A 19,754-nucleotide genomic window follows, 5' to 3' on the forward strand; every position below is an offset into this window, starting at 1 on the left:
AAATTAAAAAGCAAAAAATTAGGTGTTTTCATCACAATATCTCTGGCTGACAAGGTCAAAACTGCACGAAATTAAAAGTGTAGGATCATTATGACACCCTCCGAATGCATGCCAAGTTTTGTGTACTTTCGTTCATGGGGGGCCTTACAATAAAATAATTTCTGTGTACATTTAGTGACGTACACCAACAAGGATTCCCGGGACACTGAAAGACCGGGGTTCACAAAACTTGGTGGGCATGTACCCCCACATGGATAGCATGGAACCGTCATTTTTCTTTTTGATCTGTAGCCCCCCCGCTGGACTGGACCCCCCGAAAGGAGGGTAGGGCAGACACCGTTCTCTGTGAATATCTTGAGAACTGTAGGGCCTAGGATGACCATTTGTTTCCGTATGTTTGCCTCCAGGGGTCATGTTAACCCATTTCATGTGCACACATGTGCACAAACACATACACACACACACACACACACACACATTCACAGTAATCATACGTATGACACATATTCACACAGTAGACATATGTACGCTTGCATGCACAGGCACATACGCAGGCACACACACAAGCACGCACACACACACACACACACACACACACACACACACACTCACACACACACACACACCCACACACATAATATAAACATAACACAAACCATCAAGAATTTCTCAGAATTATGAACAGGCAAGATGGAGGTGGGGTTGTATAAAATGAATTTTACATGTGAAATCTATGAACTTATCATGTTTTGGTACTTGTTGTCTAGCAGATACCAGTGAGAATTGAGTGTGGATAATGCAATTTAGTGAGACAGTTAGAATCATATAGGCCTTTCAGCGTGATTTCTTTATGTGGAAAAAATGTGCTGGACTGGGCGGCGGTTATATTTTGTACCGCTCTGCGGTACATCTAGTTTTATATATGCATAGTATTAATTTTACCTGAACTTTTCATTCACTGGTATTTCATATTATATTAAATACACATGTAGTGTTTTTCATTGACTACTCTACTCATTAACTAATTACTGTCATGTTCTTCAGGCAGAAGAAATTGACCTGCCAGACTTCTCGGATGCAGCTGTAGCTATTCTCACTGTCTCGGGTGATACAGACTCCCTTGTGAAGTTTGGTCCTGCTATCCATTCTATAGTTGACAGAGACGTTATTTTGCTATTTGGCTTAATTTGTGCACTTCATCTCGATTGTCCAAAGCAATTGTCCTACAAGTTCATTCAAAAAACTAGACTGCATTTCCGGCGGGAACTGCAAAAGTGTGCTTGCCCTGGTCCGGTCACCAACGTGAGCAAACAGTGGCATACGCTATGCTGAACCTGGCTTGATCCAAGCATTCTAACAGTGCCTTTCAGTGTTAGAGCAGTGGCAATACCGCAAAAGCTCTAGGAGAGGGCTATTTAACTATTGGCTTGCGGGGTGAATGCGGTTCGTTGGATTTTACCTGTGGCCTGCCTATGAATTTAGCTTCTATGACTAAGATCAAATCAATAAAATAAAACAACAGCAGTGATTGGCTGCAAAAATAAATAATGTCACGCGTCTTGCACCTCTCAAACTGGGCTATCAGGTAACCTAGAAGAATTGAAATTATATGACTAAGGAATTCAAATGCTGCTTGTTTGTCAGGATACTTTTTCACTGATTTATTTTAAAAATATGAGCTATGAGTGTGAATGTTATATATTCCATCCCCTATTTCTGTTTTACTGGTTTATTTGGCAAATAATCTATATGGATTTGCTCTATAAAGACCTTATGTCTGTTTAGGATTGTTTTGAGAGCCTATTGATGTATCTCAGAATAAAGTAATGTCCACAACATTAGTGATGTTTTTTTGTGTGTGTGAATGTATTTTACTTAACTCATTAAATGTAGCTGGATACTCATGAACGCATGTCTCTAATAGCCACGATAGGAGTAATTTTAGCAACACCATATTTTGTGTGGCCCATAACGACCCAGTGGATCATGAACACGTGCTAAAATTAAGTAGTTGATCAAGCTCAGCTTTGGTTGTACTTTTTGCGTGACATTAAAGCCTACTGGAAAGATTTTTAATTGCAATTTAATTTAATGGAATTTACTTTTACTATTAAATAAAATTAATTTATCCCTCTCACCCATAGTTTTATATTTATTTACAAATGTACATAGGCCTACTGTAATTACATTTATAGTTATTCTACTGATCTTCATACTATTCATCCTGCACATAGACTTATTAAAAAGTACAACCAAAGCTGAGGTTGATCACCTAGAACGTCTAAAGAACCAGAACTTGAGTGTAGTTTTTTGCTGGGTCCCAGGCCATGTTGGTCTGAGGGGAAATGAGAAAGCGGACAGTGCTGCTAAGCAAGCCCTCAATGAAGAAGTCACAGAATGTCAAATCCGTGCCCCAGACCTTAAACCTATACTGAACTCTTACATCTCAGATAAATGGCAATCTGAATGGGATTAATGTACCAACAACAAGTAAGGAATGTGAATTTTGGCACATTTTCATGATCCACTGGGTCGTTATGGGCCACACAAAATACGGTGTTGCTAAAATTACTCCTATTGTGGCTATTAGAGACATGCGTTCATGAGTATCCAGCTTCAATGAGTTAAGTAAAATACATTCACACACACACACACAAAACATCACTAATGTTGTGGACATTCCTTTATTCTGAGATACATCAATAGGCTCTCAAAACAATCCCAAACAGACATAAGGTCTTTATAGAGCAAATCCATATAGATGATTTGTCAAATAAACCAGTAAAACAGAATTAGGGGATGGAATATATAACATTCACACTCATAGCTCATATTTTTTAAAAATTAATCAGTGAAAAAGTATCCTGACAAACAAGTAGCATTTTAATGCCTTAGTCATATTTTATCATTTCAAATTTTTCTCTAGGTTACCTGATAGCCCAGTTTGAGAGGTGCAAGACGCGTGACATTATTTATTTTTGCAGCCAATCACTGCTGTTGTTTTATTTTATTGATTTGATTTTAGTCATAGAAGCTAAATTCGAAGGCAGGCCACAGGTAAAATCCAACGAACCGCGTTCACCCTGCAAGGCAATAGTTGAATAGAGCTTTTGAGGTATTGCCACTGCTCCAACACTGAAAGGCACTGTTAGAATGCTTGGATCAAGCCAGGTTCAGCATAGTGTATGTCACTGTCTGCTCACGTTGGTGACCAGACCAGGGCAAGCACACTTTCGCAGTTCCCGCCGGAAATGCAGTCTAGTTTTGTTAGTTTTCTTATTACTGTCTTTATTGTACAGTGGAGTTTAGTTATATGTTTATACTTATACTTATGTTTACCATTTCTGCTGTAAGTGCATGTTGTGTGTGATGTCTGTATGCTACTGAGACCCTTGAATTTCCCCTTGGGGATCAATAAAGTATCTATCTATCTATCTATCTATCTATCTATCTATCTATCTATCTAAAACAGGATTAATGCATTATCATACTGGATACGTAATCATCCCACCTCTTGTAGCTTTCACCTCAGGTGCTTTAAACACCATGTCCTATTCTCTACACCTGACTATATGCATTTGTCATGTACACAGACCTTAATGTCCTGTATTTGACCCTAGGCAGATGGGTCAGGCCCTTGAGTCGTGGATCTGCTCAAGGTTTCTTCCTATAATGTATCTCCAATTCTAGGGAGTTTTTCCTCCCCTCTGTTACCCCGTTACCCCGGTTACCCCGGTTACCCATGAGCCTTCTTTTCTTTTCTTCCTTTCTTTCCTTCTTTCTCTGATTGCCTACATTCTGTAAAGCGCCATGATACATGTGTAATGTTTTGGCGCTCTATAAGCACAATAAATTGAATTAAAAAGCGCCTCTCTGATGTATGTTGACAGGATCTATCCGAGGGAGCACTACATGTTGATGAAGTGCACTACACCTGTGATGTGAGTATCAGAGATTGCTCTTTAAAGTGTAACTGTAGCCTGTAGGATGACATTTTAACCCATGAGCGAAGATTGTGTGCTGTCTATATTTTACTCATGTGCTCTTTGGGGTTTGTTTGTGATTAAGTTATTCATAGAAGTGTACGAGTGAACAGAAATTGGAATGATGAGAGATGTTTAGCATTTGTGACATTCTTTCTCAAGGTGATTGGACCTATACTAGTTTGGATAGAGGGGGCCCTGAAATCGAGCTGCCATCTTCACTAAGAAGGTTGGCGCCTTCATGTATGTTAGGTCAAGGTTTGGGTAAATGTCAGTGATGCTGGTTTTTAAGGGATACATCCTTGTGTACAATGTTGGATTAGTTTGGGTGATGTGGTCATTGAATATTTGACCTGCCACAGGGGGACGATGTAAGCTTTGACAAGTCCTAGAAGAAGTGTGCCTTTTCTCTGTATCTTTAGACTGCGCTTGTTAGCGACACAGCATAGGTCTCTGTGAATAAAGCTCTCTGAGATTTCTGACTGACTGCTGACTCTGCCTGAGAAGCCTCAGCTCTGAGCCTCACTCCTCTCCAAAAGCAACATTTTTAAAAATGCTAAATAGTGTTGGATCATTTTAAACAGTAGATGGCGTGTTAACCCATTCTCAATCCATTATATCCTGATTTTTGCGAAAATGGCCTCCCTGCTTTGTTCTGCGTTTGTCAAAGCCTTATGAGTGTGCATTAGCATGTCATTTCTGGATACCCATTTATTCCTGTCACAGTGTGGCTAACCGCTAATTAGCAGCGTTGAGATAAAAGCCCATCAGCCCGCCTGCTTAACCTGTTTTCAGAGAAAAGGGAATGAACCACTGACAGCCTGACTGATGTTAGACAACATTAAACATGACTCAGAAACAAAGGCCAGCCACTGCCACCTAGGCAAATTCAAGCGAAGTCCTCCACATGTTTTGATACTGTGTTCCACAGTAAACAGAAGTAACTGCACAGTCCTACAGTAGACATTTGACACATTTTGTGCTTCTATTTAAAATGATGCCCAGGAGTCTAGCCAGTCTCCCTATTCACTGTGTCCACACTAATCTTCCTGATCCAAGGATGATACATGATTGGCAGCTGGATGCTGATGTAATGTTCAGACTGGCATGGGTCCAGTTTAATGCACTAAAACACCTCCAGACCTGCTCTGGGTGCAGCCTGCATTAGGCAGTGTTGTGCCATGGCAATGCATTAATATATTATTCTTGTAATGTAGCTGCATTCTGAATCAGTAGGATCATATATTATATTCTGAAGGTTCTGAATCAGTTGCCAGACCAAGGCTGTTTTTACCAGCATGGATGCATTGTGTGTTATACAGTTATGCAATATGCATCCATAATAAGACCTTTCTGTCCTCAGCATCAAAGCATCAGAGTCAAAATGCTTTGAAATATTGTGGTAAGGAACAGAATGCGAGTGATGCAACTCCTTTGCCCTTTTTGTCCTACTTTTGAAACCAGGGCCACACTGAGTTTACCAGTTTATGAGTTTGTGGATATATGCGTGATGTGTTACACAGGTATGCATCCAGATAAGACTTTCTATCCTCAGCATCAAAGGAACTTTTCCTTTGTATGAGTGTGGTGCAACAGAATGGGAGTGACGCAAGTCCAGTGCCCTTTTTGCCCTCTTTGAAGAGGTTCTGAGTAGGCCAGTTTCCAGGGAAACACGCCTGTTAGCCGGTTCCTTCCTCATGCTGGGCGTGTGGTCAAAGGGATCACCTGAGTGATTGGATCTGGGACCATTGCTCGTGACCCGTGCTGTCAGGTAGCTATGGAAACTAACTCATTCACCAGAGAAACATCAGATTGCCTCATAAATGGTGAATGCCAGTGAGCATCCCTAAAAGTCAGCAGTTCTCTCTTGTCCCCATGCAATCTTTGTGAGAAATGGTGGAGGAGTTCTAGTTTGTTCATTTTCACTCATGCGGCCGTTTTTCATAACCTTTCATGCCTCTTTTGGATAAGTGAGATTAAATCATTTCCCACAAGTAACATGAAAGCTACATTTATATACAGCTCAATGAAATGACTCTAGAAACTTCCACTAAAACTCGTGTCCATCTTCACAAGCAGGCCTATTAGCTTAGGGTATTTCGTGCAGTTTTTTATTTTCGTTTTAGTATTTAAGAAGATATGGTTCTCAGGAAATTACCACTGGTCAGATTTGAACTCAAGTGTGGTACAAAAACTGCAGCCGCTTGTGTCACAGAGACCCCCTTCTAGCTGTTGTTAGTAGGATGGGTTTGGACCTCCTTTAAACATGTGAAACTGATTATTTTTATTTTCAAATAGATGGATCAGAGTGCATTTTGAAGTACAGAAACTAATAGAGAGCTTCAAAGTCTGAATGTCACACATCCTGCTCCTAATATGTTGCTCCTCTGAATGAGGGTAAAGTTTCATTGCTTTTATATTGTTTACAGCTTGTTTGTAATTTGGCTTTGGAACATTAAGTGTGGTATGTATCATCATGCACTTCATGCCATTAATCAGAGACTGTGGCTGGACTGACTTGGCTGGACTGAGATGAAATACTGAGATGAAAGCCTCGTCAGGCTTCATTTGCTTTCATGTCTGGCCCTTTCTCATTCATTACTGTGTGAGGCATAGCTTAGAAAGTGAGGGCAAACAGCCATCACCTCTTTACTCTGATTTCCAGTTTAGAAAATGAAAAAAGTAACTGTCATAGTTTGTCTGCAAGAGAGCTGTTAGAAAGACATCCAGCAGAAATGTTTAGATGGATAGCTGGGACTAACCTGACCCTCGCCAGATGAATTTCGTTCTGCTTAGCTCCGCCTAGCTTCACTCACATCCATCTGGGACCTCTTCCATTGAGAGTGATTTCTGCAACCGACTTTATGGTTCAGCCAATCAGGACGCAGGGCGGGAGTTTCATAGATGTGACGTAGTGGAGAAGCGACCGTGAGACTGTTATCAGCGTCACGGGTTGGCTTCGATGTGAGTTGTTGAAGTAGCACGTCAATAGATGACGGACAAGTGGCTTATTCTATCATATGCAAGCATTTTTTGATTAGGCCCAGCCTTCTGAAACACCATTCCAATGGATCGGTTCCAGATGGATGAGTGAAGCTAGGTGGAGCGAAATTCATCTGGCGAGGTATCAGGTTAAGCTGGGACAGGAGATGGAGGGATTTTAAAGGGGATTTTGTAGTCTGAGCTTTCAGCATTAATTTCAGTTTTTGAGTTATGTGTGTGTCCATGATGGCTTTATTCAGAGAGCTTGCGTGGTTGTGTGTGTGTGTGTGTGTGTGTTTGTGTACTGAATCCTATGGCTCATTTCTCCAAAATTCTGCTTTGTGTTGCTGTGACTCATTGTCTCATTGTAAGGCAAAAGCGGACTGCAGAGCTTTAATAAAGTCTGCTGGACTCATCTGAGTTTTGTCATTTCCTGTTCTCTCCATCAAGACGGCTCTGCCCGCTGTGCTGATGAGCTGATGATGCCTTCCTGTCCACAGCACAGGATAATGAGGCAACAAGCTCAGCCTCCATGATGCTTCACGTCTGTCCTCTCTGATCTTTCATCTGCTCTGCTCTGCTCCACAGATTGCTGATGTTCAAGCGGAGTCCAGCGGCCCTCCTTACTCTGGTAGGTTCACTGCTATCGGGGCATCCCTCAGTGTTTTTGTAGCAGTAGCTGCTGTAGTCTTTATCAAGGAAAGTCAGTGAGGGAATTCAAATAGAGATGATGTTAACACACTTTGAAAAACTCACAAAGAAATCACCTACACACTCTGTTACTCCCCATCTCCCTCAATCCAATAGATTTACAAAATAGACTGTGTTGATGTGTTAATTTGTATATTGTTAAAAACCCAGAGACAGAAGAAGTGGAGGAAGACATCCAATACATTTATTTGTGTTTTATATTCCTGTTTCAGATCATCCACACCTCTTTTGAATATTTTACACTTAAAAAAAAAAAAAGTGGATCTTAAAGCGGTCTTATTGCCTCGTGTATAAACTTACTGTGTGATGAAGTACTTGCACACATAGGGCCAGGATAGAGTTGAATTTAACCGCATGGGTTGTCATCTGTGGAGATGAAAGGGTTATTCTCCACAATCAACATCACTGTTGCTTGCTTGGCAAGCCTTACTGGGTTTGTTGTCACAAATCGGAATAAGTTCATTTGGCATCCTATGTAGACAGACAGCTATCCGTTGTGTGTCTCTGTATTCTCTCAGTGGATGAGCATCATAAAGGACTTGAAAGCCTCCTCTGAAATGTCTTTGCTTTTCTCTGCTTCCTTTTGCTCTTCTTCTGCAGCGTGGAGTGAATACTGATAGTGGGAGTACCTGTCGCGAAGCCTCCTTTGAAGGAATCAGCCAGTAGGTTTTAGTAGCATCAAATATTCATTAGTCATCTATTGTTTTCCAAGCTCATTTCCACTCATATTAGCAGCTATGCTGTGAATGCTAAGCTGTAGAATGTGATTGATCATTTTGTTTCTGGTTATTATGTAGCAGAAAGAACGTTGAGACATTCTCCATTTTTGAATAAGCCTATTTCAGAAAGTGCATGTTTGAATTATATGCACTTGCGTAGAAAAAGAAGGAAAAGTTCTGTTTAAAATGTGTAAAATGAAGTTTTCTTATCATGGTATGCATTCAAATACAGATTCAAAGTAAACAACACCATCCTGCACCCTGTAATTGTGGAATGGTAAGTAGGCTTTTGGCTATTCATGAAAATGATAATAGATAAGCTGTTTTATGCCACAATATATGTACAGTAGTGATACATTTAGATATTATCTTGTTGGATGGTTTAATAAAGACAATGGCTGGGTTATTTCAGTGTTTTTGGATTGTATGGTAAATATCAGAAATGTGTAAATTTGAACCTGAGTGAATTAGGGACATGGGCATGTTGAATGCTGACTAACATTTTCCTTTGTTTTTGGTAAAACATAATTGACTCTCAGATAACGTTTCCTCAAAAGATCTGACAAAGTAGCCACTCATTAATCATCAATTTGTAGCTCATGTATATCCTTTGGATGCTTTTATTTAAGATGAAATGTGTTAAATAAATTAATGCTATTTCAAACGACACAGCACATTTTTTTGTGTTTGTACAACATTATTGCTAGTTTATGAAGCCTCATTCACAGTAGTACAGTCTCTTAGTACATATGCATTTCACATGCTGCTTGAAAGTATGTGAATTCCTTGAACAGTTTGGAAAAATCCGTTTTATCATGACTTTTATCATGAATTTTATCATTACCAGTTTTTACTGTCAGATGTGTATATTTGTTAAATGCATGGACTTTTTTAGAGGGAACTGCGTGAGAAGCCAAAAAAATCTTGAAACATGGAATTAATGTATATACAAAAATAAGTAACTCCCAGCTGCATTGGTAAAGTCAAGTAGGTAATTGATTAATGTAAAACATATTTGGGTGCTGAAATAATCAGTTAAGCATACTAATCAAACAGACTTGCTTTGGAAAGGGTTTGCAGATCAACAGTGCCAAGAGGAAAAGAGATATCTGAGGTCATAAGGTGACTCAGAATGGTGACAGCCCATCAGTCTGGGGAAAGTTACAAGACCCTCTCTAAAAGATTCCTGCTCCATTTAGCCATTGTAAGGCAAGCCTTTTTGCAAATGGAGGGCATTCATCACAGCAACATTTCCTATAAGTGGATGCCCATCAAAAGTATGACCAAGATGCACCAAAAAGATCATAAATCGAGTAAAAGCCAACCCACACATCTCCTCTATAGAGTTACAGATCTTGATGGCAGCATCTAAATCAGATTTACATTTACAATCAGATGAAACTGGGACAGGCATGATGTTCTAGGGTTGCTAGAAGGAAGCCTCTGCTCTCAAGAAACTTTCAGAGGCCTTCTGGAAGGTGAGTCCAAAATAGAATTATCTGGTCACAATCCAAATCGTCATGTTTGGAGGAAAGCTAACACTGTGTACCAAGAAAAGACCCCCTCTCAACAGTGAAGCATGGTGGTGGAAATATGGAGGTGTGGGGCTGTTTTCTTGCCTCCGAAACTGGGCGACTCCATACCATCCAGGAAGTATGAATTCTCAGGCCTATCAACACATTCTTGATCTGAACCTCATGTCTGTCAGGGAGATGAAGCTAGGGAGGAAACAGATTTTACAACAAGACAATAACCCTATAGGCATTCAAGCAAAATGACCAAGGAATGGCTTAAGATAAAGAGAATTCGTACTCTGGAGTGGCCTCGTCGAAGTCCAGACCTCAATTCAATAGAAATGTTTTGGCTAGATCTGAAGCGGGCTGTACATGCCAGTTGACCCTCCAGCCTCTCTCAACTGGCTGAGTTCTGCAAGGAGAAGTCCAAGAAACAGATGTGAGACACTGGTTAATGGGTACAGAAAACCCAAAAAGTAGTGGTTGCAAAAGGAGGTGCTACAAGAAATGAACTACATGGGTTCACATACTGTACTTTTGTATATAAATGTCATATTTTGAACTGTATAACTTTCCTTTGTTTCTGTCTATTCTTTGGAAGGTAAGCTTTACAAATTAGGGGTTGGATGTGCATATAATAAGGTTATTTTGATTGTTTTGTAAATAACAACTGACCGTGTCTGAGGGTTCACAAACCTTCAAGCAGCACTGTATTTACAAACACCTTATCTGAAAAGGAGCACTGTATTTACAAACACCTTATCTGAAAAGGAGGACACTTCTACCCTCTGCAGGCTTTAAATGAACCCGCTAGCACATTAGAGGAGGGTGGGTTTCAGTGACTGACTGTGATCAGAGGAGGACTGTTTTGAAAAGACTCAGACTTCAAACCCTTCTAAGGATATTGTAACGACAGTCTAATGTGTGTGTGTGTGTGTGTGTGTGTGTTCAAAAGGCAGTGAAATGTTTCAAATCAAAGAAGAAGAAACACACACACACATACTGTATGCACACACAAACAATGAAGAGGAGTTTAATGGGTCGCTTCAGAGTCGCTCTCCTGCCTTGTCATGGAGCTGTGTGTTTGTGTGGGTCTATCGCAGCGGAGATTATCTGACATTGTCTTTACATGTCCTCTGCTGTGCCCCGTCTCCTGGCAAATATAGCTGTCTGCGGACCAGCTGCAACTCTGTTGTGTCTCTGGAGTTTCGGAGAGATGCTCTGTGTTAGCGCCGTCACTTTAAGATGGCCGTGTTGAGTGGAGAGGCACTTTGGGATCGCCCTAAAGAATATCGGAGGCAGTGTCTGTAAAATAGGATGTCTGCTGAAAAAGAAATTGTTGGTTAGATTAGATTTCTTTGTCTGAGATTATGTAGCGTAGCATTTTCTTGGCTGGACTCAGTGATGCCTACTATCAGTGTGTGTGTGTGTGTGTGTGTGTGTGTGTATGTGTATGTGAATATATTGTTTCAGTGGTGCAGTCGCCTCATCTTCTAGCAGCAACTTGAAATTTATTCAAGGCTGTCAGTGGTGACCTGCGAGCCGACGCCTGAACATCAGAGTGAGCTTTAGAAAAGCAGTGCACCGTCTGCAGAACAGACAGGAGTTTAGTCCCAGAGGCCCATCAGATCTGTTCCCAGCACCTACCCAGAGATGAGGGTCTGACTGCAAAACTCACCAGGCTTTAGACTGCAAATACTCCATCAGAGGTGGTATGTATGTACTCTTGAAGAGGGTTTATGCCATGGTATGATTACTTAGTTTCAGATGGCAAATGGCTGACTTTGATGTGTCTCACATGCCCTTTAGCCTTCTATTGGATGGCCTTGTGGAGGCTTGAGGGTTTAGGCTGAACTCAAAGACAGGGTTCTGATCCTGTAACTCGTATGTGAAATGTACAGGCAACACAATGTTCACAACAGCCACATTTAGAGAACAAAATTAATATTGAATGTGTGTGCTAAATGTCAGACAATAGCTATACTGTACATCAAGGCTCAATTTAACTACATGACTGACTTCTCAATAGAAATTGTATTCATGATAAAAGGGCAAGTATTTCAGAGGACTGAGTTCTTTCAGTTTGATGTTGGAAAATGCAAATAGAAAAGGATGGGCTGTACATCAACTCCACTGCAGGGTGAAGTTAGGCTGTCATATTCATGGAAATGTAGACACCAGACTCTGCAGGCCTACTGTTTTCAATTTTAGTGTTCATGGGATATTGTCGTCTTTGTACATTAAACTGAAGTGAAGAAAGGGGAGATCGCACACAGGGGCTGAGTAGTTCCAACAGTGTATTTTCAAAAAGCCGAAAAAACAATTACAGGCCACATAAACAAGGGGTAAATGTTTCGGGTCTAGCCCTTCATCAGTATTCCTTGTACATGACGCGTCAAAAAGGCGCAGCGGCCATTTATAGGCTCGCCTGCCAATCACCCAATAACCCCAAGACATATGAGTGCATTCGGGGTCACATATCCGAATCACCAAAATTACAAAATTACATCACAAATCATTACAATTATATACAAACATATACAAACATGTACAGGAGATATAACCATATTTGTATACAGAAACATACAGTCACAAAAAATGTTTTAAGAGGCTATGCCATATTTGAAAATAGTAAAAGCACAATATTTAGAGAACAGAGGATATTAATCTAGGTACATATTCTCATCATTATCATCAACATCAACATCTCACTTCGGATATCTTGCATCCATGTAGGCAGTTCATTATTCAACCAAATATATTCATCACAGCCAACATGTTAAACTAAATTCATCATTAATACCACCAGGGTGCAGAGTTTTAAGTGTAAAAATCCAGAAGGATTCCCTTTGTAAAAGTCTTCTTTCAGTATCCTCCCCTCTACGTGTGGGTTTCACTTGTTCTATAACAGTGAAGACGAGTGAGGCCAGCTGATGGCCGGCTTCAGTGAAATGTCTCGCTACTGGCGATTTCTCATCTTTGCGTCTAATAGCGCTGTTATGTTCTATGATGCGCGTTTTTATAGGTCTGTTGGTTTTGCCTACATATTGTTTATTGCATGGGCACGTAATCAGATACACTACCCCAGCAGTGTTACATGTGGTGCATTGTTTAATTTTGTAGGTCTTGTCTGTGATGGAGCTTGTGAACGAGGTGGTCTTTTTAGTGTTATTTTTACACGCAGCACACCCTTTGCACGGAAAGAAACCAGTGATGTTCCTTAAGCGTCCCTCCTTGTTCCACTGTGTGGTGTGACAATCCGCTTTAACCAAGAAATCCCTAATGTTACTAGCCCTATAGTGGGAGAAGAGGGGAGGTTCAGAAAACAGCGTTTGACATATGGGGTCACTACTGAGAACATGCCAGTGTTTGCGTATGCATTCTTCAATTTGTCGGCTATGTCTAGTGTACGTAGTAGTGCAGGCTATAGACTTATGCCCCTCTTAGGGGCAGCTTTGGACCCTCTCTAGGGCTTCGTCGAGCCAGATGGGGGTAGCCTCTTAGAGAGAATTGCTTGTACATTTTTCTACATTAAACTGAAAACATTAAAAATGGTCTCCAGGCAGTGTGTGTTTTATGTTAGCCAAGCCTAGACAGCGGTGTCCAGAGCTTCCTTGTGGGGTAATTTCATGTGCGCTCCCAGAGACGAGGGCTTTTCTCTGGGTTGTGTGTGTGTGTGTGCGGCCTCCCAGGCAGAGCCATAAGCCAGGCTGCTCAGCTGGAATGGTCTTCGTGCTCGCCTGGCTGCCCCTGGTATTAGGCTCTGGATCTTATTACTGCTTCCTGAAGCCATTTCATTATGGCTGCTCCTCAGTCCGCTGCAAACTTTCCATTTCCTTCTCCCTCACTTGCCTACTACCCAAGATCATCAACAAGGGTTCAAGGGCCATTCCGAACAGATGAACAAACCTCTAGCAAACATAAAAGCCCACCACATATTCTCAAGTCATGACCATGGCATCATTTTTCCACCACTAAACAAATACAGCAACACTGCATATTTGTATGTGTGCTTTATATGGGTCTCTATCGAAACCAAATGACTTATACTGTCTCATGTCTCCGAGATGTGTGACTTTTACCAGGTCTAAAAATATATGAGTCATTCAGCTAACTGAGTTGAAGTAAATGTTGACAGAGAGTTGACCAAGAATAGACAACGAGAAATATACCTCGCTAATGAGATTTCTGACACACACCCCCAATCTCTGTATATGTGTGTGTGTGTGAGAGAGAGAGAGAGAGAGAGAGAGAGAGGTTCATTCCCCCCATCCCAGTCAGATAGCGATGACTAAAATCGTGTGTTACTGTACTCTGTGCACCTGCCGGCACGGTGAGTCATTCATCCCAAAAGGTGTTTATTAGAATTTCACAAGTGATGCGATCTCACAGCTGGGTGCTATTTGTGGACAGCCTCAGAACATTCATGATTGAAAATGAAGAGGTATCTGTTGCTCTGTTTATTAGACAGGCCAGTGAGGATGTTAGTGTGCTGTCTCGGTGTGAATATTTTGTGTGAGTATTGAGTGTTGGGAGTAGGCAGAGATTGTGTGAGTGGGAGGCTTATAGTAATCCTGTGGAAACTTGTCTCTGTAATAAACAAGAGCTCTCCTCTATCTTCTCTTCCTGCACTGTAAAGAACTGGGTAAACGGACATTGTACTAGCACACAAAGTACTAAATAGTTCATGCTATATCTACAAAAACACAAGTGCAACTGACCACATGCCATGTAATGACATTCAGTGCAACCGATAAGTTTTCAGACCCTTCAAGTTTTCCACATGTTATGTTTCATACTCATCTTAAAATGGATTCAATTCATGTTTTTTTTTTATCAATCTACACAAATTACATTACATTACATTACATTACATTACATTACATTACATTTGGCTGACTCATTTTTACCACTCACCACTCACCGAGTGGTTAGTGGTGTTCGTTGATGTTCCAAAACAAGTAGCGTAGCAAAATACAGTTTCTGTCGTGTTTTATTTGGCATTTTGTAAAATCCCATTGATTTCTGTTGGAAGACTCATTGCACGTTGATATTACTGCGCCACCGTCTATGCTTCAGTTTCAAATATTGAGCGGTTGTGAATAGTTCCACAATAGCAAATAAGACGGCTGGAAATCATACATTGCACCGATATATTTGCTTTTAATAATCAACTAACACCACTAACCACTCGGTGAGTTGCACAGTTTTGAAAACGAATGTTAAGGGTTGTTTTAGGACATGTTTGAGTAGCCTACAGTATGCCTGTTTGCAGCCACTCTGAGAAGTCAAAGGCGATTCAAAACGAGTCAGAAAAGTCGAGACAGGACCAATCTTCAAAATTTCGGTGTCCACCACTGTAGTTCATCCAAAACAAACCAGAAACGGGACTCAAAGTGCTAAATACCGGAATTTACCTTTAAACTGTTTACCATGTTGTTAGTAGTAGAGTACTCCAACTCCTCCTTCTTGCAGTCCTGGTAGGTGAAACAGACAGGGAGTCAAATTTGATGTTGATGTCGTGGTGTATGGTAGGTTTAGCTGGGAGGACCAGCAGTTCAGTCTTTGAGAGGTTCAGCTGGAGGTGGTGTGCCTTCATCCATGTAGCTATGTCAGCGAGGCAATCCGAGATCCGTGCTGAAACCAAGGGGTCATCAGGTGGAAAGGACAGTTAGAGCTGTGTGTCGTCTGCATAGCAGTGGTATGAAAAGCCACGGATAATCTGTCCCAAGAAGGTGGTGTAGATAGCAAAGAGAAGGGGGCCCAACACTGAGCCCAGGGTGACCCCTGTGGTGAGATGGTGAGGTGCAGATAGCTGACCAAGCCATGCCATACGTTAAACGAGCGTCCTGTGAGGTAGGATTCAAACCAGGAGAGAGCAGAACCGGAGATTCCCATGTTAGCGAGTATAGAGAGAAGGATGCGGTGATTAACCGCGTCAAAGGCAGCCGATAAGTCAAGCAGAATGAGTACTGATGACCGAGCGGTCGCCTGGCTTCTTTTAAGGCTTCTGTTACAGACAGCAGAGCCGTTTCGGTAGAGTGGGCCGCTTTTGAACCCAGACTGATTTGGATCCAGAAGGTTGTTCTGTGAAAGGAAGTCAGAGACCTGTTTGGAGACTGCTCGCTCAATGCCTTTGGATAGGAAAGGCAGGAGTGAGACAGGGCGGTAGTTCTCACGACTTGAGCAGGGTTGAGAGAAGAAGCTTAAGTAACGGTGTTACCCGGGCCATTTTGAACGCTGTTGGAAATGTGCCAGAGGTTAGCGAGGCATTGATTACATGTGTGATAGCTGGTGCGATGGTCGGGCTGATGGACTGAAGTAGGCTCGTAGGTATAGGGTCCAGCGAGCATGTGGTAGGACGGCTACATGTCAGGAGTCTAGATACTTCACTCTCGGAGAGAGGCGCGAATGCTGAAAAAGATGTTCTAGCAGCGCCTAGAGGTTGTAGGAGTGCAGTATCTGAGTCAGATGCGTTGTGTGGGCATGTAGAGAATTGACTGCTGATTGCCGCCACTTTGTTTGTAAAAAATGAGGCGAGGGTATCCGCAGTAAGGCTGGATGGAGGAGGAGCCACCTGAGGGTTGAGTAGCGATTTGTAGGTTGAGAAAAGTTTTTGAGAATCTGTAGCGCTGTTGATTTTGTCATTGTAGAAAGCCGTCTTAGCAGCAGTAATGCTGGCTGAGAAGGAGGTCAGGAGTGTCTGGTAGTTTTTGAGGTCGTCAGCTAGTTTGGATTTGTGCCATTACCTCTCCGCGGCTCTGACAATACTCAATACTCAATACTCAATACTCAAACACTCCACAAAAAAGCAGTGGGGTATACCACGAATCTCGATTAGTGGGTTAGCGAGGTATGTTGCGCTCAAAGCCAGGCTATGCTGTGACACGAAAGTGGATCTGTTTTAGTGTCGCTATATCACCATGGTGTCTTATGCTGTCAACCAAACCTGGTCGGGAGGAGGTTATGTGCTAAGTTATAGCTCAAATTGTGTAATCTACACGCCCACTGACCAATCAATTGTCTTAAAAACGAAGTTATCTCACGTGTAGGATTGTCATACGTTAGACCGGCACATCCGGGAACTTGACTCGTGACAAACGTTCCCGCTCCTTTCGGGGGGGAAAACAAACAACCCCTCTCATTAACTCCAACGCAAATTAGGGTCAATAAACTTAATTCGTACAGAAATCGAAGGAGTAAATAATAACAAAAAATACAACAAATCAATATAACCCCTCAATACATAACCACTTTGCCGGTCGTTGACCGTGAAAGATACCTACAAAAGCTTAATTCAATTAATATAAAAACATGTCCCTTCAGTCTCCCGAGTACGAAGTGGTGCAACAACCCCACTCAGTGGCCAGAAGTGTCATACCCGGACATTTACTCGTATCTCATCGAGTCTCCAGGTAAGTAACTAAATTGTTTTCCTGTATTTTTGCCTTCATATATGAATTTTAATGTAGTGTAGTTGACTCACAGGCTCAGATGTAAAGTATGTTAGATAATTCCGAGATATGATAATTTCTGTCATAGCCGTTAAGTGTTTAGATTTCTGTTTTCTTTGGTCTGATTCATTTTTGGTGTAACGTTAGTTGTTTGTCTAGACTAATGTGAAGACTAATGAACAATATTATAATTTCATAAAGATTTAATAACTAGGCTAATATTTATTTGCCAGCAAAGCTGTAGCCTAACCCACCTGGATTAAGGTGCAGCTATCATAACAAACTTACCAGGCTTAGCCTAGGCTACTATATTTGCTCAAATGTTTTATTTTGACATTACAGGAATTTACACAGCAAGCAGAATAAAGAATTTGAGATCTCTTGAGGCACACATATTTTTCACTGATGGATGGGTGCAGACAATCTATCATAATAAACCTGTGCCTAAATAAATTCACTGGACATTATTATGAGAGGCACACATCTCTTTAAAGGTCTCACAGTTGATGGTGTATATCAGAGTGAAAACCAAGCCACGAGGTCGAGAGAATTGTCCGTAGACCTGCGAGACAAGGTTGTGTGAAGACACATCTGGGGAAGGATACAAGAACATTTCTGCAGCATTGAAAGTGCCGAAGAGCACGTTAGCCTCCATCATTCTCAAATGGAAAAGTTTGGAACAACCAACAGTCTTCCTAGATCTGGCCACTCAGCCAAACTGAGTAATTCGGGACGAAGGGCCTTGGTCAGACAGGTAACCAAGGACCCAATGGTCACTATGAATGAGATCCAAAGTTCCTTTGAGAAAAGCATAAAGAAGGACAACCATCAGTGCAGCACTCCACCAATCAGGCCTTTATGGTAGTTTGGTCAGATAGAAGCCATTTATTGGTGGGAGTTTGCCAAAAAGCACCTGAATGACTCTCAGACCATGAGAAGTAAAATCATCTGGTCTGATGAAATGAAGACCAGGCACTGACCTACACTGATGGTTGTCCTTCTTTACACTTCTCTCATCTTCTCTAAGGAACTCAGGCAGAAGGGACCGTTCGGTATTTATGGAATGGACCACCGAAGGAAAATAGGGGAGGGTCATGTCTTTTTATTCTTTGTTGTGGGGAGGGTCACCCATTTTTTTATTCTAGGAGGGAGGGTCATCCAACTTTTGTATTCATGAAAACAGCAATATTTGGGCCGTCGCGTCTGATGGGCGTCGCACCTGGCCAAAGATGACATTAAGCGTTTATTCTTTATTAACGCCTATTGTAGCCTAAGCAAAAAGCTTAACGTGGCTTAATGTCCTAAAACAACAATCAGTGATCACCAAATTTCTCTCATATTTTTCCTCATAATCACTAGAATCTTTAGGTTACCTGCACGTGACAGCATGTTTCTTTAATCTCCTTCACTGACACATATGGAAGGCTTAACGTCCCAAAACAACGATCAATGATCATCAAATTTCTTTCTCATATTGCTCCTCATAACCATCTATAAAAATCTATCCCGAGTCTAATTATAGGGTTGTAAATAAGCTTGCAAAATAACAACTGAGCATTTTTTTGTCAGACAGAGACAAAATACTCCGTTCATACAAAATACTCCGTTCATCGATTCTATGACCCCTTTAAGACAGTCTGAACTCCAAATGGGGTTTCTTCTTACATAGGTCCATGGAGACACTTCAGAATCTAGGATATCATGATATTTGCATGCTTTTTTCCAATGCCAGAAACCATTTGATGGCAACTAAAACTAAACAACCCTTAACCATTGAAGTAGATTATTTTCAGTTTAAGTGTGCCAGAAAATATTGTGGTTTTAACTTCTTACCTAAAACAAAAAAACACTTGAGTGAGGCAGACTGCATAGCCAAGTTTTGGCTATGAGAATCTGAGAATACTAAGTAGTCCCCTGAGATTAGTTTAAACTAATCAGCAGGCACTTAAAAAACAGATGAGTCATGATCCCAGCCTCCCTGTTCCTCTGTTGCTGTTTCTGCTGAGTCATCGTCTGTGGCTCTGCCCCAGAGACTCAGCTCAGTACAGCAGCATGGTCTGCAACCTCCCCTTCCCTCCTCTCTAGGCCCGAGAGCTGGACACGTGGGCTGGGCAGCAGGCAGTGCTCTCTGCCATGGGAGGCTGGAGCCCACGCCAGTGAGGCAGCAGCCTGCAGCTCAGGGGACGTGTGCCGTGTCCTCAGGGCCCCAGAGAGGAGCCGATCAGGGCCACTGGCACAGGAACACAACAGGCCCCAGACTCCTGCTGCAATGAAGCCAGATTATCCTGTCAGAGTGTCGCCCACTTCACCTGCCTGGCCCATTTATAAAACACAGGGAACACTCTCTCTCTCTCTCACACACACACACACACACACATCCTTTTCCCCACC

The 19,754-nt window shown here is 41.7% G+C and overlaps 1 long non-coding RNA gene across 1 annotated transcript; it reads left to right on the plus strand.

Moving 5' to 3' along the window:
• The first annotated feature begins 7,564 nt into the window (after positions 1–7,564).
• On the plus strand, positions 7,565–8,660 carry LOC125307298. The gene is made up of 3 exons (XR_007195683.1): positions 7,565–7,596; positions 8,277–8,338; positions 8,628–8,660. It is a non-coding gene; the product is annotated as an uncharacterized LOC125307298 (long non-coding RNA).
• The last annotated feature ends 11,094 nt before the right edge of the window (positions 8,661–19,754 follow it).

The sequence above is a fragment of the Alosa alosa genome, chromosome 14 (assembly GCF_017589495.1).
Source record: "Alosa alosa isolate M-15738 ecotype Scorff River chromosome 14, AALO_Geno_1.1, whole genome shotgun sequence".
NCBI lineage: Eukaryota > Metazoa > Chordata > Actinopteri > Clupeiformes > Clupeidae > Alosa > Alosa alosa.